The 22199-nt window shown below is 42.1% G+C and overlaps 1 protein-coding gene across 3 annotated transcripts in view; it reads right to left on the bottom strand.

Annotated features, from left to right (window-relative positions):
* Window positions 1-6220, bottom strand: part of ELF2 (E74 like ETS transcription factor 2) — an 81062-nt gene extending 74842 nt beyond the window's left edge. For all 3 annotated transcript variants that reach the window (XM_054563096.1, XM_054563106.1, XM_054563153.1), the window contains exon 1: window positions 6044-6220. The gene's annotated coding sequence lies outside the window, so the exon portion shown is untranslated. The remainder of the gene's footprint in view (window positions 1-6043) is intronic.
* Between the last annotated feature and the right edge of the window lie 15979 nt (window positions 6221-22199).

Here is a 22199-nt window from a genome sequence, read left to right as displayed (position 1 = left end):
TTAGGTAACTCACTCTCAATAATTGGTATAACAGCTAGACAAAAAATCAGCACAGACACAGCGGGCTTGAAGACTATCAACCAACTGGACCTGACATTTACAGAATATTCTGATTAACAAAGAATACATATTCTATTCTAGCACACATGGAACATTTCCTCAGAACAGATTACATACTAAACCATAAATATGTCTCAATAAATTAAAAGTGAGTAAAATCACACAAAGTATGTTTTCCTACTACAGGTGAATTAAATTAAAAATCAACAACAATGAAACCTGGGGAATTCCTAAATAATTGGAAATTAAGCAATACATTCTAAATAATCCATTGGCCAAAGAACTCACAAAGGAAGTTAGAAAATATTTAGAACCGAAGAAAAATGTTAAAAAAGCAGAACATATAAACATGTATGGGAGCACCCTGACCCGTGTGGCTCAGCTGATTGAGCATCATTCCAGAAAGAAAGGTCACTGGGTGGATTCCTGGCCAGGGCACATGCCTGGGTTGGGGGTTTGGGTAGGAGAGACAACTGATGTTTCTCTCTCACATCACTGTTTCTCCCCCTCTCTTTCTCCCTCCCATACCCTCTCTCTAAAAATAAATAAATAAAATGTTTAAAAAATAAAAACATACGGGGCGCAGCTAACACAGTGTTTGGAGGAAAATTTATAGCTTCAAATGCCTAGGTAAAAAAGGATAAACTCAAATCAATAACCTTAGCTTCTACTTTAAGAATCTAAAAAAAAAAAGGGCAAACTAAACCCAAAGCAAACAGAAGGAAGGATGTTATAAAGACTGCAATGGAAATCACTGAAATAGAAAACAAAAAACAATGGGGGAAAAAAACAATTGAACCAAAATGTGTTTCTCTGAAAAGAGTAACAAAATTAACAAATCTTTAGCTAGAATGACCAAGGAAAAAAGAGAAAAGACACATGCTACCAATATTATAAATGAAAGAAAAACATCACTACCTACACTAGCAAAATTAAATATATATAGGAATATTATGAACTATATTTTAAAAATACTAAATAGCTTAGATGAAATGGACAAATCTGTAGAAACACAATTACTGAAAATAACTCAAAATTAGCAGAAAATCTGAATAGACCTATAACGAGTAAAGAAATTGGTAGTTTAAAACTGTCACAAAGAGGAAAAACCAGAACCAGATGCTGCTTTCACTCGTGAATTCTATCAAATATATTCAAGGCCCTATATCAATCCTTCACAAACACTTACAAAGTAGAGAGAACACCTCTTAATTCATTCTATGAGGCTAGTATTTTGTTACAAAATCCAAAGACATCACAACAAAAGAAAACTACAGACCAGTAGCTCTCATAAATACAGTCACAAAAATGTTCAACTAAACATTAGCAAACTAAATGCAGCAACATAAAAACTACATACTACAACCAAGTGAGATTCCTCTCAGGAATATAAGGCTGGTTTAGTATCTGAAAATCAATTAATGCAATATATCATATTAATGTAATAAAAGACAGGAAGCACATAATCATCTCAGACACTAGCGTGACCAACCATACTGGTTTGTCCAGAACTGAGGATTTTCCCAAGATGCAAAACTTTTCAGTGCTAAAAGCAGGGCAGTCCTAGGCAAACTATGACAGTCATGCTAACCGGTGCAGATAAAGCATCTGAAAAAGTCCAATGCCCACTCACTATAAAAACTCTGAGCAAACTAGGATTAAAAAGGAACCCTCTGACAAATATAGACATCTACTATAAACCATTGTGCCTGTACTTAACAATACTGTATTGCACCCTTAAAAAATTAAAGAGAACAGATCTCGTGTTAAGTGTTTTTACCACAACAAAATATTTTTTTAAGTATAAGGTTTAAATACTAAACATCACTGAAAAAATTAAAGATCAAAAAATGAAAAGAAATTTCCACGTTCATGTATTAGAAAATTCAATATTGTAAGGCAGCAACTCTCCCCAAACTGATCTACAGGCTCAATGCTTTCCCATCAAAACTCCAAGACTTTTGCAGACATTGATGAGCCAAGTCTTTTAATATAGGTCTCAGAATTGACAGAATTTTTAAAAACAAGAACAAAATTCGAGGATTAACACTACCTGGTCTCTTAGGTTATCATAAAGCACACTACCAAGATAGGATGGTACTGGTGTAAAGACAGACAAAGATAATGGAAAAGAATTGAGAGTACAGAAATAAACCTTTACATTTACAATCAATGGTGAAGTAAGTCTTTTTCAACAAATGGTGCTAAGACAACCCATATGCAACTGATGAAGCTAGACCCTTATTTCCCACCACACATAAAAATTAATTCAAAATATATCACAAATCTAAATATAAGAGCAAATCTATAGTAATAAAACATCTAGAACAAAGGAGAAAATCCTCAAGACCTTGAATTAGGCTGAGAGTTCTTATGACAACAAAAAATGAATCTATAAAATAAAAAACTGAAAAATTAAACTCCATCAAAATTTAAACTTTTGCCAAATTAAAACTTTTGTGCTTCAAAGGTTCTAATAAAAAAATGAAGACAAGCCACAGACCAAGACAAAATGTTTGCAAATCATGTATCTAAAAAGGACTTAAATCCAGAATATATAAAGAACTTTACAACTAATAATAAGACAGATAAAAAACAGGCAAAAGATTTTAATATCTTTCACCAAAAAGGATATTCAACTGGCTAATAATCATACGAAAAAATGCTCAACACAGTGAGTCTTTAGGAAAATGAAAGTTAAAACCACAATAGGTTAACTACTTCATACCCACTAGAATGACTACGATTTAAAAAAAAAAAAAGGATGATAACAAATGTTAGCAAGTATGTGAGGAAGCTGGAACTCTGTCATGCATTGCTGTTAGAAATGTAAAATGAATGGCCACTTTGGAAACCAGGTTGGCAGTTTTTTAAAAATTTAAACAGATGACCTAGCATTTCTATTCCTAGGTATCAACCCAAGAAACGAAACCATTATGTCCACATAAATACTTGTACTCAAATGTTCAAGCAGCATTATTTACAATAGTCAAAAACTAGAAACAATTCAAATGCCCATCAACTGGTCAAAAGAGAAAATGTTGTATAGCTATACAACAGAATATTAGATACCAATAAAAAAGAACAAAATACCAATATATGCTACAATAAGGATGAATTCCAAAATATTTTAAGTGAAAGAAGCCATGTGCAAAAGACTACATCTGGTAGGATTCCATTTACATTATCATGGGTTCAATCCCCAGTCCAGGCACATGCCTAAGTTGCGAATTCATTCACTGGTAGGGGCATGTACAAGAGGCAACCAATTGATGTTTCTCTTTTGCATGGATGTTTCTCTCCCTCTTTCTCTCCCTCCCTGGCCCTCTCTCTAAAATCAGTAGGTATGTCCTCCAGTGATGATTTAAAAAACTAAAACAAAAACAGAAAAGGCTGATCTGTAGCGACAAAGCACAAATCAGTGGTTGCCTGGGACTGAAGGGTGAGAATAAGGGTTAACCACAAACAGACTAGAGGGAATTATTGGAGGTGATAGCAATGTTCTAAAACTGGTCTGTGGTGACAATTTAACCCTTCTCTATATTTACTAAAAGTCATTTCATTGTGTACTTAAAGTGGATTAATCTTTGGTATTAAATAACTCGAAAGCTTTTTTAAGTGTACATACCTGAGAAATGAAAACATGTCCACACAAGAACCTGTACACAAATATTCATAGAAGCATGATTCATAATAGCTAAAAAGTAGAAACTCAAATATCTGTCAACTAATTAATAAATCATATGTGGTATATCCATACAATGGACTATTACTCAGCAATAAAAAGAAATGAAATAATGACATGATACAACAGGAATGTGCTTTGAAAATGTTATCCTAAGTGAAAGAAACCTGTCATGAAAGATCACATATTGTATGATTCCATTTATATAAAATGCTCAGAATAGGCAAATCTACGGACAGGAAGTAGACCAGTGGTACCTACTCCTGGGGGTGCTGGGAAAAAATGAAAAGTGACTGCTATGGGGTCTGTGGTGCCTCTGTGGGGTGATGAAAATGTTCTTTTTTTTTTTAAATGTTCTAATATTGATTATGGTGATAGTTGTGGGCACAACTCTGTGAAAAGATTAAAAAACACTGAACTGTCCACTTTAAATTGGTGAACTGACTGGCACATGAATTATACCTCAATAAAGCTCTTACAAAACAAAAAAAAAAAACTTGGTGTACAATCTGTGAGTAGGTCAAGGCCACCAACACTGGTAGGCCCTACCACAGCCACAGTTACCAATCTATTAAGATAGAAAAATCTCAAAGTTACAAATTCTTTCCAACAAAACTCTGACTTCGTGAGTATGTACGTCTGAAATAAGAAGCAATGGTTAATCAATTAACTAAGGCACTAAGCTTAAAAACAGGTTGATACTAAATATTCAAATTGCAGATGCCCAAGGTATTTTCATTTTCTACTTCATGTGTTTACTGGAAGATACCTCAATAACATTCATATGAACACACCGTGTAAACTCTGGTGCACCATATGTAAACTTTAATTATTCCTAAATTCCTTTAAATCTACTTTAACAGCTTCCAGTCTTATATCATTCTAACTTCCAAGGAAAGGAAGGCACTCTAAAACAAAAACGTCCAGTCCTGAAAAGGGCACATACATTCTCTTCCGATTCTGGCACTCTTCTGTGATCACGGCACTAGAGAAAGCGCTTAATTTACCTCTCCATAGAGACTCACAGATAAAAAAGAAAGCAAATCTGATTACCAAACACACGATTACTCTTCTCTCATCACCGGATTAAAATTTAAACCACACAATTGAAGTATATGTTCATGAACACAAGAAAAAAGGAAAATCCCACAGTTTTACAATGAAGTGTCCCCCTCATTCATTTAATGAAGTGCTAAGAACTTAAAGAAAGGCTGTTTGTTCTGCAGCGAATCTAGCTCCTAGAAAAAGAGCCCAGGATGCTGGCTCATGAGAAACATTAGAAACTGCAATCTGGATTACTCTTGGAGATGTAGAATATTTTCTCCGTCCTTTACTGGAATAAAAATGCCCACCTGGAGCAACAGAGGGGCTCGGCTGCCCTGCTCGCAAAGCTGCGGGGGCAGTCGGCACCAGCCGCAGCAGAGCCCTCCCCGAGCTCCTCCCGCGCCGCCCCAAAACAGCCCGTGGCACGGTCCCCTAGGGCCAGCTTCGCGAAGAGAGGCTCCGGAAGGCGGTCGCTGGACGCGTGTTCCAGAGCCCGTTTTTGTTTTGTTTAAAAACAGATTCCTAACAGAGCCAAGCCTCCCTACCCCCGGGGAGTAGGAGAAGTGGCAGCAGGGGGCCGGGGTGGAGCGCGAGAATAAAAGAATGACCAAGAACAACCTGCCGTGCAAGCTAGCAGCCGAGCAAAGGAAAGGTAAGAGGCGGCGGTCAGGCCCGCGGGGACGGGAACTGCTCTCCAGCCCTCCACGCCACCCCGAGCGGCCCGAGCCTCCTAGGTCCCGCCCCGAGCTAGCCGCCCTGCCCCGGCGCCGGCCGCTGCCTCCCGCCCTACCGGACCCTCCCAGGACGCGCTTCCTCCAGAGCCGGACCCCCGCCCTGGCCTCCCCGCGGGAGAAGGCGGGTCAGTTCAGTCCGCTTCTCGGCAGAGGTGACTCGCGCGGAGATGTAAACACAGCGAGCCCAGCTGCGCGCGGCCCATCCCCCCCGCCGGGGTCCGTAACCTCTCCCCTCAGCCCGGCCCCGCGCCCCGCACTCCCCGCGGGCCGGCGCGTAGCGCGCCTTCCCCTTTCTCCGAGTCCTGCTCCCCGACCGTTGCCCGAGGGCACCAGCCCCCTTCCCCCGCGCCCAGTGGGTGTCACGGCCACAGCCTCCGGAAAACCCCTTCGCAAACCCCGAGCAAACAACACAGGCGCGGGGAGGGGGACGCGGAGGCAGGCGGCGGCACTCGGGACAGCGAGGCTTGATCGCCGCGCCCTCCGCGCTCCCTCCCACAGCCTCGGCAGCCCGCGCTCTTACCTGCTCTCCGCGTCGCCTGGGAAGACCGCGGCGTCGCTTTCCCTCCCGGCAGGGCCGCGGACTCGCCGCCGCCGCCGCCGCCGCTGGCCGGGCGTCCGGAGGGAGCCGGGGCCTCCCGGCAGCCCGAGCCGCTCCACTGGGAGAGGTGGAGACAAAACAGCGCGCGCCGCCCCGCGCAGCGCCCCCAGCCCGCGCAGCCCCTCAGACCCCCAACCGCCGAGGCGACGGCAGCGACACAGAGCCCGGCGCGGGGAGCAATGGTGGCCCCCGCCCTCGCCCCGTTCCCCTCCCTCCAGCCCCCAGTCGGCTCCTCCCCCTCGGCCTCCTGCCGCCGCCACCAGGACACTTGAGTCCGCCTCCCCCACCCCGCCCGCTTGGAGCGCTCCTCCCCTCCCCGCGCGGCGAGGGTGGGGCGGCACCGCCAGTCACCGCAGCTCCTGTCAAAGCGCGGCCGGCTATTTATACCCCGCGGGGCCCGCCGCCCTCAGCCCCCACCAGCCCGCCTAAACCTGCCTCCACAGCTCTCTCGATTCTTGCCCGCCCCTGGTCCCCCAACTTCTCCCAAAGCCGCCTTCTCAGGTAATGACTCCCCACTTGTCCCGCGCCCTGCTTGGAACTCCCCCATTCCGCTTCCCCGACTGGCGCAAGGGCTCCAACGCGCCGGCCGCCCGGGCGCGTGGGGACGGCGGGGCCGCGCGTGCACCTGCAGCGCCCGCCCTCGTCTCCCAGCCGGCCGGGTCCGCACGCACACACCCTCGCCACTCTTTGAGCGCCCCCGCGGGCCAGGCTGGCACCCCATCCCTGGCTCCGGACTCCTGCCCTTCTCCTCCGGGACGGCCCCGCACTCGGGCAGTCTGACAGTTACTAGGGGCCGGGGTTGGAAGACTCCTAACCCGCGTCCCTCGCGTCTGCACTTCTCCGCCAGGCTAAGGGAAAGGTGGGGGCGCGGGCGGGTAGCAGCACGCCGCCCGCCCGGCCGGGACCCCGCCCCGGCCGCTGACGCTCGTGGCGCACCGCCCAGCCCGGCGCGCGCCCCGCGACACCGCCCGCTCCTCCTCCCCGCCCGGCCTCGTACACCGGCGGACCCCGCCCCGTTCCCAGAAATTACCACCCGCCCAACGGCCGGGCCGCGCGGCGGTTGGTGCCCGCGTTTGCTGACGGTCGGGCGGCTGGGCTCAGCGCGCAGCTGCGGAGCGAGGCGGACGGCCCCTTGGCGCGGCTCCCGGAGCTGCGGGCGCCCGCACCGAGCCATTGTCGCTCCTCGCTGGGTCGGCGACAGAGAAGTAACTCAAGTGCAAGTATTGTTGGTGCGAGAATGCGGGAGTGTGTTGGTGCGGGAGTATTTTGGACCAAGCGCCTACAATTCGAAAATGAGAAGCCAGCAGCAGCTGCACGTTTTTGGTTTCCCCACTTCCACACAAAGGGGGACCTCTCAGCAAGGCACTCTCACCCGCCTTCAAGTGCACAAAGCCAATGACACGGTGCCCTGGGTTGTCCTGCGTTTGAAGCGCCTCATTAATGATCTTTCTTAGGCACAGTAATGCATACAAACGCCTCGATCCACAGCCCCCCCCCAACTCTCTCTCTCTCTCTCCCCCCCCCCCCCGCCGCTGCATTTTCTGGTACAGTGTTTGTTCCTTTAACAAAGAGCAGTGACTGCCCCGTGCGCGTGGGGACTGATTCTACTCCCCTTGGGCTCCTGAAGACCGCACTCGGATGGACTTGGCGTGGTGTTCACCAGTTTCATTTCTGGGCACCTTTTGATGCTCCACAACCAGTCTTGAGCAAAGAAGAAACCCTGCTGAATGTAAGTGGTAGCTCCTCTTGAAAGTAACGTGGGAACCATGGAAATAACCCTAGGATAGGGCTCAAATGTCAGGGAACCACAGGAGGCCCCACTGATTTAAGTCCCTGAAGAACCTGAGAATTTAATGATCTTCTCTTTCTTTTTTAAGCTATTAATGCCTCTTTATGGAAGGTGGGGGGGATTTTTCCTTTCCTATCTTAAAAAGCAACTCTGGGGACTTTTCTTAATTGAGAGACTTTTACTTTTAAACAAAGGGGAAGCTCGAATAGCAAATAGGGTTAGTCAAAAAGATCCTCTTAAAAAAAAAGATCCTCTGAACTCTAATGAAGTTTTATAGATTCCTGAGTTCTAAAACCTGACAAGTCTCTGGCACCCTTTTGAACTAAAGAATTTATAATTTGTAACATTCAAACCACTAGTACACAGTAAACCAGATACTACAAACACAGCACCTTTTTTAGGGTGGTATTTCTAATCCCTATTTCCTGTAAACAATGCACCACTTGTAGGAACCACTGTCTACTTTGATATTTGAAGGAATTAGCGATCAAGAGTACTGCACCTCCGTAACAAAAACATGGCATGAAGAAGCAAGGACAAAGCCTGACTCCTGGGGTTAAGAGCAGATCTCACTATTAGAAGAAATACATTGCGCTTACTGCCAATTGGAAGTAAGCTGAAAGGTTCCAGGTGGATGACCTTGGCAGGTAACATTATTTTCCCAATTTTTCACTGCTCCAGGCATGCATGCCCTTTGAAATGTGGCTTTGTACTTCCTCTCATTAGAGATAGAATGTTTCTTCATTCCATCGATGTACACCTTGAGTCATTCCACTTGCTTTTGGCCAAAGGAATATGCACAGAATTGACAATGTGACAGTTCTGAGTCTGACCTTAAGAGGTATTGCATGTTTCTGCTTGTCTCCCTCCACACCTGCCATTCACAGTGTGAAGAACATGCCTAGGTATTCAGCTGGTCCAAGAAAAATGAGAGATATGGAACAGGTTTAGAACCATCCTCCAGCTTGCAGCCAGTTACCTACAAGGGGAAAATTAAAAAAAAAAAAAATATATATATATATATATATAGTTTTAAGCACTGTGTTTTGGGGTGGTTTGTTACCCAGAATTAGTGTTACAGTCTTTCACTGATACAATAGGAGACAGAGCAATCTACTGTCTTCGAATTGGCCTTGAAGGTACCAAACTTAATTATCTCCCCGAGGCAGCTCTTTGATAGCAAGCCTTGGGAAGACACATCGCTTGTGAAAGCTGGCCAAGTCAGAGAATCCCAGAAGTTTGCAGCTTAGCATTCTAAAGAGCTCGGGTTCAGCAGGAAAGGGCTGATGTGGCCAGCAGTCCTAGAAACGTGGTCATAGAGTAGGAGGTGTCTTGTGTTGTAACTAGATTGCTGCTGCTTTTTATATTGCACGGTTTATTTTTAATTGTGCAGTGGTACATAAATATACTCTTACCATCAATTTTCAAATAATACAAAATTGATTTTTTTTAAAAGTCACGTTTTCTTTCCTTCTGTACTTTTCTTTCCGCTTCTCACCCTCTACACATATCTAGCCATGCTATACCTCCACTCTTCCACAGGTAACCGTAAATGATAGATGAGCACTTAAGCTTCCAGGCTATTCTGCACATTTATATACATATACGTACACGTGCGTTTATAGGGATTAAATATAAATGAGATTATATAACATGTGTATTAGGCAAAATGCTTTTGTACTTCTTTTCTCTGTTTATTTCCCCTCTGTTTTCTGTAATTATCTAAGACAGCCTTTTTAAAATTTCAGGGTGTCTTCAATAAGATAGGCTATACCAAGGGAAGAAGTTTTCCTGCCTTTGTATCACATTTCTGTATGTTACATGGGAAGAGGACCCTTCAGGGCCCAGTTTAGGGATGGAAGTGATAAGCAATAGGAGGAACACAGAGGACAAAATTCTCTGAGTGGTAGCCAAGGAATCATTTGCTCCTTCCAAACTGGAAATGCTCTTTCTTTGGCTAATCCTTGGAAGCTCTCAAAGTGAATAGTGCAAGAGAAGGGGAAGCTGTGCTAGCTTTTCTGACCTAGCCTCTGGAGTCACAGCCATCACTATGCCATATTCTATTGGCCACAGAAAGCAGTCCCACTTCAATGAGAAGTTACACTACACAAGGACATAGATACCAAGAGATGAAGAACCATGGGAACCTTAAGACTGGGAACCATGTTCAGAACTGACCACCACAAGGGCATCCAAAGTAATGAATTTTGAGTGACTGACATAATCTTTGAATTTGTTGGATTCCTCACTCCAGGTGGTCAGATACTCAGGTTACTTAACAACTGTGCAGACTTTGCAAGAACAACCAGAAAAATCTCTTCTTTTGCCTTTCCTTAAAGAATTAGTGGTTCTGGGCAACTGTCCAGTTATATCCTAGTGTTAACTGATCTTATTGGGGAGCCCTCTATCCATCCCTCCCACCATCCCTTTCTGGGCTTCTATAAAGATGATTATTCATAACTCTCCCATACCCTGGGAATCTAGTCCCCAAACTCTCTTTTGGTTTTAGGTATCAAATTGCGTTCTATGAACCAGAATATTTTAAACATTGTATATTAAACAAGTTATGACAAACCTGCTTTAGAGAATGACCAAAACCAAAATAATTTGGGGGGACATATTAAGTCTCCAGAATCCAATGAAACAGTTCTCAAGTATGGCATTTGTACCATTAAATGCAATCAGGTAAAATAAGCAGAAAATACAAAGTTTTGAATATAGAAGAGAAATTGGACCCTCATGAGTTGCATGTGTAATTTAATCATGTAATGTTTCTAGTAAAATAAGTACATATAGTCATTTTAACATTTTAGTTGTTGATATATTTTAAAACAACCTCCTCTTTAAAAATAGCACTCTAACCCTGGCTGGTGTGGCTCAGTGGATTGAGCACTGGCCTGTGATCCAAAAGGTCACTAGTTCAATTCCCAGTCAGGGCCCATGCCTGGGTTTGGAGGGGGTGCGGGGGGCTACTCACCTCCTTTTCTCATTCCTGTTCTGCCTAACAGCCGTAGCCGGCTGAGTGTTTGTGGCCATCTTCACTACCTCTGTCTTTCCAGGCCTGCCCTTCTCCGCTGGCTGCCAGCACGTTCTCCCTCCTCCGTCTGTGGCTCCCGCATCCTGTTCTTCCTGTCTGCCCCGCTGGGTCTGATGGGTCTGAGTAGACTTTCCGTATCTGCTGATGACAGACTGCTAAGCAAAAAGAGAGAAATTTAAGGCTGGGATAAGAAGTCAATCAATATGGAGGATCAAAAGGTCACAGGAAGACCATAATTAAACATGAATATGAGAGAGGAAAGAATGGAATAAGTGGGAAGAAGAGTGGAGAGTTTTAAAATACTGTGAATCTACCTGAAAGACTGTTAACTCCCCTAATATAAAGGAGAGAGGGAAATAAAAATAGTTCCATGGTTAAAATTAATATTAAAGAGCCCTTGAATAGGTATAGTAATATCTGTACTGTATTACATGTGGTCAGAGCCCTAAGTACCAACAACTTGCTTTTGAAATTTAGCATCACCTTATACTGTTCAGTGTTCACTGAATGTGTACTTTCTTTTTCTCTTTTATTCCTCATAAGAATCCAATGAGGAAGGTATCCATATTATCATTGCTGTCCCCAGACTCTGTGCTCTTCACGGGCTGCTCAGCGTCCTCCTACTCTCTTCCTCATTGTCCTCTCCAGCTTCTCCCTGTCCAATGCTCTCCTTATGAACAGGCCATGCCTCTGACATGTGACCTGAGGGAGGCGAAGGGGCCCAGTCACAGCTCAACAAGCCTGCAAGTGCCGTATATTCTACTAGCAGCGGATTTCAGAGGCCCACTTACAAAGTCTGCTTTTTTATTTGGTTACATGAGTGGAGAAAGGAAGTTAATAGGTTAACAAGGATTAATTCGGTTACCACCCCGTGTGACTGAGTAGAGAGTAGGTCCTTTTGTGATCAGCACAAACTAAGCTTCCACAGGTGGAAGAGGCATAGTTGGTTGGAGTTCCCAATGTCCAGCTTTTAGTTTCTTAGAGCTATCAGGAATATTATATATTTACTCTAATCGTCCTACAATCGAGGACAGTGAAGCCTTAAAAAATTAAGTGACTTGCTTTTGTTAAAACAGCTAAACAGAGTTGGAATTTGAAACCAAAAATTATTTTTACAAGCTCCCTTTTTGAGGTCACCAAGATAAGAGCTCGCTAAGAGGAAGGTCTTTGAAGTATGGATGCCCTTGAGCCTAGTGGAAGGAGTTCAGCAACAACAAACTCCCTTTAATTGACTAGATAGGGCCCCCAGCAAGGAGGGGATCGGTGCCAAGTGAGACGGTGAAGGGCAGGAGGCCAGGTATGGAACACGGAAGCAGGCTGGGGTCTAGTGAGGCAGGGAGGGAGCAGGAAACTCAGGGAGCTTAGGCAAATCACAGGGAACAGCTAAAATTGGTTAGTCAATGTTCTAAATAAATATGCATATTCATATCTAGTTTTGTATCACTAATTATTTTTTTTAAAGATTTTATTTATGTTTAGAGAGAGGGGAAGGGAGGGGGTAACAAACGGAGAGAAGCATCAATGCGTGAGGGAAACATCGACTGGTTGCCTCTCACAGGTCCCCCAACCAACCCCAACCAACTGGGGACCTGGCCTGAAACCCAGGCAAGTGCCCTGAACTTTCAGTTTGCAGGACAACACCCAACCCATTGAGCCACACCAGTCAGGGCAATAATTCTTTGTTTTTTTAAAAAAGAGAGCCCCCACGGTGTCTAAGTGTCAGGTCCTATGAAAGTTTAGAATAGATTGGACCCAGAAGGCTAGTAGGTACTCCTTTCTTGCTCTCTATTGTCTGCTCCTCCCTGGGGCTAAGCCACAGCTGAAGAGCTTTCCCTGCCCTCGTTTTGCATATGGCTCACCCACAACTAGCAACACACATGTACAAGCTTCCAGACACATGAAGAGGCTGTAGGCCTTGGCTCGGTTGGTTAGAGCATCCCCCTAGTACCTCAAAACTATGGATTCAAGCCCTGGTCAGGGCACAGAGAAAAATCAACCAATGAATGCACAAGTAAGTGGAACAACAAACTGATGTTTCTCTGAAAATCAATTTAAAAGTTTTTTTGAAAAAAAATTAAAAAGAGGCTGTTGTTGGCGTGTTTGTCCCAATTCCAAATTCCTTGGAGAACAACTATGATAGGCCTAGTTTAGATAATCTGTACCTTGTGAGAAATAAATCACAAATATAATAGATTTGTAAAAGCTGATCACTCCCTCAAATGTAAAACCCAGCAAAAGAAAATATACTATATTTTTTCATTAATCGACTGTCTGACATCCTTCTAAAATAGTTTTCCTATGTTCTTTGGCTACATACTATCACATTATTTCTTAATGTGATGATTTTGCAGTATTATTTTCTATGGAGAGAATAGAATGATAATTAAAATTTTCTCCTAGCTTAGAAAATTAAAATTGTCTGACTGTTGGTAATTTAGATTAGTTGCTATCAGCCTCACATCCTGTTATTGGTGATATCTACCTTCGCAGGCTTACTTGCCACCACTTTTCTCGATGGAGTCTTGCCACCAGCCATGACTGGCTCCTTACTGATCGCTCCCTGAGCTTTCCCACCCATTGTTCCTCCCTGCCCAGGAACCTCCTCCTGCACAGAATGCCCTCGCTCTGGCGCTACATAGCCTTCGAAGTTTTTCTCCAATAGCCTCTTCTCCACAAAGCTTCTCCCAATTTCCCAAAACCTCCCATCCTCCAAACTAAGTGATATTTACCCTCCTTTGACTCATCATACCTTTTGGTTCTTATTTTGCCAATGAGGCTATATTTTGCCCTAGGTTATAATCATTGTATACAGCAGCCTTACATCTCACGTAGGGGTTAGGCACCAAAGTCAGTGAGCAAGTTAAAAAAAAAAGTTACACTCTAAAAAATTCCTGGAGATTTCCTAAGAAGGCGCCAATCTGGAGAGCAACTTACTGCTCTTCCTCAATCAACTTCAGTGTCCTCCAGCATTAAAAGACATTATTGTTGCACCCCAGATGAAATGAATTGTCCTACATTAGAAGTATTACAAAAATCTTCAAAGCTACAGTCCCCCTCAGCTTGATGAAATGGCCTCACTTTGAGAGTCACAGGAACTGAGCGGGACAGTTCATCTCCCTTAACGCATTCCCTCCAGAGCATGTGCCAAATGAGGATGTGCAGAGGCGGCCTTACCTATTTAAATTCTTCTCTTGGCCTCTCAGTGCATATGGTTGAGTTCATGTAAATTAAATGCATGTATAATGGGATTTTATAGTAGAGAAAATACATTTAAAAGTGGTTAAGACACAGACTCTAGCATTAAACTAGGTGTGTTTGATTCCTAGCTCTATCACTTACTAGATGTGTAGGCTTGGACAAGCTGTTTAATCACTTATTTTCTCTACACCTCCGCTTATGTCTGCAAGAAGGAATTCATTCTAATAAGGCCTAATTAATAAGCTTGTTGTAAGGATTAATATAGTTAATCTGTAAAATAATATTACATACCTTCTAGGCTTTCAGTGAAATTAAATGATCTAATATATAGAAAGCACTTAGAATAGTGTTCTGGCATATGTTAGTACTCAGTAAATATTAGCTAATCGTCTCTCTGTCTCACTTTCTTCATATGCTTGTAAAGGATTAAATGAGAGGCACTTAGAACAGTGCCTATAAAATAGAGCAAGTACTCTCTAAGGGTTGGCTATTATTATTTCACTATTGTGTCCACCCCATTGCAAGTTTCTTGGAGACAGGGACAGGGGCACACAACTTTGTATTCTCGTAGCGACTCAAATAGGGCTGGTACATACGAGTCACTCAAAAAAATAATTGTAAAATCAGATGTTTCTCCCCCAACATTGATTTTAATTTTTATAAGTTCATAAAGTTCAATAAAAGAAATGTATGTTTTTGAATACCTCAGTAACTCCTCTACCCTCGTAAGCAGTCTTTTCCTTCTTCTGCAAAATTCTTCATTGCAAGACCTCCCCCAGGTGGCACTGAATAACTTCCTGAATAAAGAGTTATTCAAGTACCAGAGTTGAACTGTAAATTATTTGGGGATAAATGTTGACTTTGGTTGGCTTCCCTGAGTTTTACTAGGGACATTTTCATTATGGAAACCGGCCTTTAAAACTAGTAATTCATGATCTGTGGTTTGAAGGCACCGTGGAAATGATGCCAGGACACCGAGAAATGTATAATCCTAGGTTTGTAACTGACTGCAGACCTTTTTGTATCTCAGGCCTTCTATCTTTTAAATAACACAGAGTGCACTCCAAAGTTCGGTGAAAATAATTGACACAGTTCTTAGGACGTGAATATGACTGCAGTCTATGAGTTAAAAAATTCCATTGTCAGAGGTGATCGTTTTTTCCCATGCATACACTTGCTTAAGAGGGTTTTCTTGTTTCACAGCTCACATTTTTCAAATGGAGCACATGGAGAGGTAGAGAATGGGAGATTCTCATCACCACCCAGGAACCTTTCTGATCAGCGAGATGGCAGAGGTGTCAGCCTGATAGAGCCCGGTTACCCCAGGTAGGTGTCAAATACTCCTCTGCCTTAATTTAACAAACCAGGAAATGTTATTCTCCTAGCAACTGGTGTGATCATTTCTCTTAAGAATGGGACCCACCTTGGTTGGGGAAATTCCATGATTAGCTTGGAAGCTGGGACCTAAATGTGAAGAACTGCCCAGCCCGGAGTAAGGAGAAGAATGTGTTGGTTGCACTGTAGAGGCAGAGCGTGGAGGTGGAGCCCCTGAGATGACAGAAAACCGGCTGCCCTGTGAGATGCCTCCATGCAGCAACCCCACAAATCCTTAGCGATGGCGTTAGCCTCACAAAGTGCTTGACGAGCGTGGAATTCCAGTGGACAGTGGTGAGGAGATTGTGTCTAATGTCCATCTGAGCCAAGGATGAAACATGGGGCGACTCCAGGAAACAAAGCTCAAGGAATTCTCAGAAATCTCAAAGCAGGATCTGGACTCTCCTAGTTCAACAAATAAATAGGTGCTGGCGTGAACTTTTCCCAAATCTCAAAAGCCTGAGTGGTTTCAGTTCCCTGTGGTTACACTGGTAGCAGTGTTAAGATGAAGGTAGCTTATTGGCAAAATTAAGAATATTTAAGTGATTGGGGGGAAATGAGAAGTAAACATTTTCAAACAGTAGAGCGTATTGCCTGAAAAACCAGGCAGACCACTTTCACTGTCAGAGCAGAAATAAATTATAAGAGGAAAACTTCCTTGCCACATTAATTTTGAGCAAAACATGGAAAAGGACTTTAAAACAGAGATTGCTTTACTGCATTGAAGTACCTACCCACATCCCATCTGAAGGGCTCTCAAACAGAAATACAAACTTCATCCTTTCTTACCTGAAGATTTAATTTTCTTAGAATAAGGTTGGCCTTTTTTCTTACTTAAAAAAGTAACATATGGCCATTTTGGAGAAGTTTTAAAATATGAAAGAATAAATCCACGCCTTCTTAAATAACAAAGTAAATTGGTCTCTAGCCTCGCTGAGACGCAAAAGTTATTCTCAATAGTATTCCTTGTGTGAATAGCATTTACTGAGAGCAAATTAATGGTGGGGGTTATAGAACTGTCATTGTACCTTTAGGAAAAAAGTATAAAAGAAGAACTTTGGTCTTCATTCATTGAATTATCAGGACTCTTGATGGTACATGACAAAAAACTGACGAGCCATTGGCCCATATATCCAAACCACGGGACAGGCAAGGACAATTGTGACAAAGCCACTCACTTTCGGGATGCTCCCTCTCCATCTTTCTTTGCTGCTTCTCTTGGCAGTTTAGGTTTGTTCTCTTGAGCCAGCTTGCTGCATGAGACATTGATTGTGACCTTCCAGCTGTCAGGGAGAGGGAATACCCTTTTTATCCTGTTTGAGTTCTTGTGGCTACTAATAAAATTGATACAAGGGAGAATAGCAGGAGAAAGCCCTGTGTTTTGTTATGTGTATATGGGAGGATTAAAAGAATTCTCTGTGAGAGAAGTGGAACAGGCCATTTATATATCCTTTACATAAAGAAACATTAAACGTGTAGGGATTTGACAAGACAAAGGAGCATGAATTTGGGGGTATGCAGTCAGTAAGGAATTTAAGTGGAATGGAGGCATAAGACAGTAAATTAGTAAAATTAACAAGGGTTTGTTTATAGAGGCTTCTCAGCTCTGGATCCCCTATCTCTAGCCATAAGGCTGGATCTCCCTTGTGTAGATGTCTCAGCCCTTTAATTGGACTGACTCTACCAAGAACCAACTCATAGAAAGGTATATCCCAACTGAATTTGGACTTTCTTTCATTCATCCATCCTTTTGCTTAGAATAACAGTGTGATTCATCCATCCTTTGCTTAGAATAACAGTGTGATTAATCTATCATTGGTTTGGAGTATGTTATTTCTTGATTGGCTTATTAAGAGACAGTATCTTGTATGCTTTTGGCTCATAAAAAAATATTTATTATAAATTATAATTCCGGCAGTGAACGTGTGTTAAATAAATTATTGGCAAAGTCAAGCTCAGTCTCTGGGCATAATTCGCCCGCAAGGAGACACACACACACTCTGCCCCTCTCCCGCCCTCCCTCTCCCCTTTGGGGAGAGTGGTGTTTGACGCTCTGACTTAGTGCCCTCTTCTGTTTAAAGCTTTCAGTGCACATGCAGGCCCTTTCCTGGTTCTCAGGCTTTTTCTGAAAGAGCTTAAAACTGTTGGGAACAAACCTAGTACATTGTACACAGGACAAAACTTGTATAAATGCAACTTTTGGAGAAATGTGGGGAAAACAAAGGAATTCAGAAGGATTTGTTTTCATTATCTCGACAACAGGACACCTGAAAATTAGATTTGTTTCACTTTCCTTTTCCAAAACTATATCTAATACTTTTTAAATACCCAAGATTTGTGAGAGCATTTGAGATCTTGTTTCCTGGCCTGTATTGTCAGTTTGGCTCAAATGAACTCTTGTAACAAATCTCAAAAAAGTAAAATAAATTCCCAACATTTCTGAATTAGTGAACATGAACACTCTTTTATAGGTCAACAAAGACAGGTTTGCTTGTTTTCTCTTTAAACAGGATATGTTAAATACATATTTCATTACATGAATGTTATAATTTTTAAAAGTTCTTCATGCTTCTGCTTAGCACGTTTCATTCATTTAGTCATTTATCTATTCATATATTTATTCATTTATTTGTATTGTCATTGAACATAAATACATCAAGTCCTCTGGTGTCTTTTTTTTTTTTTTTAAGATTTTATTTAATTATTTTGAGACAGAGGAGAAGGGAGGGAAAAAGAGGGAAACATCGATGCGTAAGAGAAACATCGACTGGATGCCTCTCACAGGCACCCGACTGGAGACCTGGCCAGCAACCCACGCATGTGCCATGACAGGGAATTGAACCTGTGAGCTTTTGGTTCAGTCTGGTACTCAGTCCACTCAGCCACACTCACTGGGGTGTTGTTGTTTTTTTTTCCATTTTAACAGTTGACTTTTGCATTCCTTGCCTTTACAGTAAAATAAGGATAAGCAATAAAATCTGCTGATTGATACAGACTATCATAAATGTTGGTTTTAATTTGTTTTCTGTACATATTAAAATGAATGTAATACAAAATTAAATAAAACATATGATATAAACTCTGGTCCAACAAATAAATGTTGTTTGGAAGAACTGAAAACAAATCTAGTAAAATAGAGAAAAATACCTCCTTAATTAATATTGAAGATTCAGTATAAAGTAAAGGTGTATTAATAAATACTACATGGAGGATTTTGATTTTCTGACTAAAAAATACCTAGAATATAGATTTCATAAATCTCAAAAGGAAATTATAAACAGAATTATAACTGCTAAATGCCATTGGCTTTTCATTAAAAACCAAATTATTACAAACATTCATCTGACTCTGAAGAATGAAAATGTCACCCCTTAGAAATGTAGGTAAAATAATCTAGTATCTTTCATTTTTGCTCATCTTTTAAGTAAAAATACTCTAAGGTAAGCAGAGTTAGCATAAATAGCATGATACACAGCATAAATAGTGCCCTCATTTGTCCCTCCCTGTGCAGGCAGTATTCATGCTCTGGACCAGGCTGCTTCTCCACACCAAAAATCTCGGAGGTTCAATGCTTCAATCCTTCAGAGTGCTGCTGTCTTAATTAATTAGCACATTAATTAATGTGACAAAATGGGTGATAACCAGTGTCAATGTGGCATGCTTCTCAGGTAAATGATTTGCTCTCAAAATAAGCCTTTTCTAAGGACAATGCTTTCACCCAATGAAGCAATTCTTGCTATATAATTTGTGGGGCCCAGTGCAAAATAAAGACCCAGGGTCCTATTCAAAAATTATTAAGAATCTCAAGACAGCAACAACAGTAGAGCATTAAACCAAGCACAGGGCCCTTCTAAGTGTGAGGACCTGTGCGACTGCACAGGCTGCAGTGAGGCCAGCGCAGCAAAGCAGCGCTGTCAAGTCAGAATCCGAACCCACAGGGCAGGCCCCTGGGGAAGATGGTTGGGATGGGCAGCTCTGTCGCCGTCCTCCCAGTTATACCTTGTAGGCAAGTCTCAATTGAAACCACTTATAAAACTGTGTTTACTGGAGTGGAGCAAAGAATAAAGTTCTCCGGTGATCATTAGGATGTAGGGAGAAAGTCAGTAATAATAGACTAATAGAGAGGTTAAATAAGAGGCTCAAAGTCACATACCGTATTTTGCTGTGTATAATGTGCACTCTTTTGCCCACATTTTTGAGGGAAAAGTAAGGGTGCTCATTATATGTGGATATAATGATTACATACCATGGGTATAATAATAGGTATAATAATGTGTACAATGTGCACAAAAACATGGGTGCACAGTATACACAGGAGCACATTATACATGACAAAATACGGTATCAGTCCTATTTGAGCAACACAAGTACTGTTTGAGAGTTCTGGTGTCTCTATCCCTTCTTCCAAGGACACTGGCCTTATCTGATCATTATTATTATAGCCCCACCCTTATGACCTCATTTAACCTTAATTACATCCCAAGGCCCTATCTCCAAATATAATCACACGGGGCGGGGAGGGGAGGTGATAAGGCTTCAGTATTTAAATTTGGGGGAACGCTATCAGTCCATAGCAATTTTTTAGTCAAATTATCCTTCAGAAAGTTTGCACAAATATATACTCCTACTCACAGTGTTTGTATTCTCACCAGGAAGTTAACATTTACATAATCTAGATGAGGGGTCCCCTGGTGAGCTTGAATGCTACGTACTTGCATCATCCCGAAACCATCCCCTCCCTACCCCCTGGGGAAAAATTATCTTCTGCAAAACAGGTCCCTGGTAGCGAAAAGGTTGGAGACTGCCCGCTGACTAGATTATTTTGAAAATGAACTTTGCGGACCCTCCAGAGTTGGACAAAATGTTCATAACTGTACAAGCAGGAAGCTGGACTAAGGGACTTGAGAGTCAGGACACACATTTCAACACCAACTGCTTCTTAGACTCTAGATTCATTTCCTTACCTGTGGGTTCCGTCACACCTGCAAACCCTGGTGCAATCTTGGGCCTAGGAGGCACCCACACCTCATAACTTAAAGAAAGCTTACGTGTGCACTTACATACTTTGCTAAAATCTTGATGCCTTAGTGCTAGGTTTAAAAAAGATAGGAATGAACTGCTGAGGAGCAACTAAAATATCCTCTGGTAAATGAATTAGGTGGAATATTGAAAGAATGTGAAAGGAGGGGTCATCTTGAGTACTGAGATTGTGAAAAATTCTTTGATATTGAATTCCATAGCCTCAGGGTATTTTATTTGACTTGAGCTGCTTTCCTAATCCCTAGAAGCTGAGTCTTAAGGAGCCCTTTTTTCATTCAAATCAACTAGGGAAATGACCGCTCCTTTCTCTTGGTGGATCTCCTTGCCAGAGAGTAATAGACCATATATTTCTAACTTCCAGACAAGAAAAAGACAGCAGACTTTTTTTGTGTATACTGAAGTCCTGTTACAGACCACAGAAGCTCAGCTGCTTACAAGAGAGGAGAAAGTACAGCTGTCCCTAGTCTTTACTTGCATTCTCTCCTTCTCTTCATTCCTAGGTACAATGATTTTACTTCTTTGCTAATAGACTTAGCCCAGGTGAAAATGGAAGAGCAAAAAGTACTTGGAATTTATTTTATCATTTACATTTAACAGTTTTACTGTTTTTATTAAAAAAAAAAAATACATGCTGCCCTGACTGGTGTGGCTCAGTGGGTAGGGTGTCAAAAGGTTGCTGATTCAATTCCTAGTCAGGGCACATCCTGCGCTGTGGGCCAGGTCCTCTGGTTTGGGAGCGTATGAAAGGCAACTGATCGGTGTTTCCCTTGTATACCCATGTTTCTCTCCCTCTCCTCCCTCCCTTTCCTGCTCTCTAAAAAAATAAATAAAATATTTTAAAAAATAATAATACATGCCTATTTTAACAAATTCTAATACAGAAAAGTATAAGATACAAAGTAAAAATAATCTAGACACTTAACCAAAACAAGCTTTGTCATTATCATTGACATATAAAAAGAATTTTATATAAATGAACTCATAGGTACATAAAAACTAAAAAATTCAATCAATGACAAAAAATTTAAAATAAAAGAAAAAAGAGCTCATACATGTATTCTGTGACCTATTTTACTCATTCATATGCATGAAATCTTTTCAGTTCAGTAAACAGGGAGGAATATCATCATCATTAATGATCGTATCATATTCCTCTGAATATATATATATATATATCATTATATATATAATAATCCACTTAGCTTCTCAGCTAGGTTGTTTCAGTGAGCTATTATGAATAATACTGAGATAAATGTTCTTTTTTAAAAAATTTTTATTTATTTAGTTTTAGAGAGAGAGGAAGGGAGAAAGAGAGGAAGAGTAACATCAGTGTGTGGTTGCCTCTGAGCGCCCCCTACTGGGGACCTGGCCCGCAACCCAGGCATGTGCCCTGACTGGTAATGAACCTAGGATCCTTTGGTTTGCAGGCCAGCACTCAATCCACTGAGCCACACCAGCCAGGATTGTTCTTGAGTGTGTCTTTCACTGCTTTTAGAAATATTTGAATGAGCATGTCTAATGTCTTCGGGAGTAACAACACATGAAAAATTATGCAGTCATACTTAGCATAAACTAAAAATATGTAAAACCTCTCTATTTTCTATATCTATAGAAAATAATTACCTCTACCCTCCTGTAGA

The sequence above is a fragment of the Pteronotus mesoamericanus genome, unplaced genomic scaffold, assembly GCF_021234165.1.
Source record: "Pteronotus mesoamericanus isolate MK-2021 breed Mesoamerican mustached bat unplaced genomic scaffold, CSHL_Meso_final contig_163, whole genome shotgun sequence".
Taxonomy (NCBI): Eukaryota; Metazoa; Chordata; class Mammalia; order Chiroptera; family Mormoopidae; genus Pteronotus; species Pteronotus mesoamericanus.
This window is presented reverse-complemented; position numbering and strand designations above follow the sequence as displayed.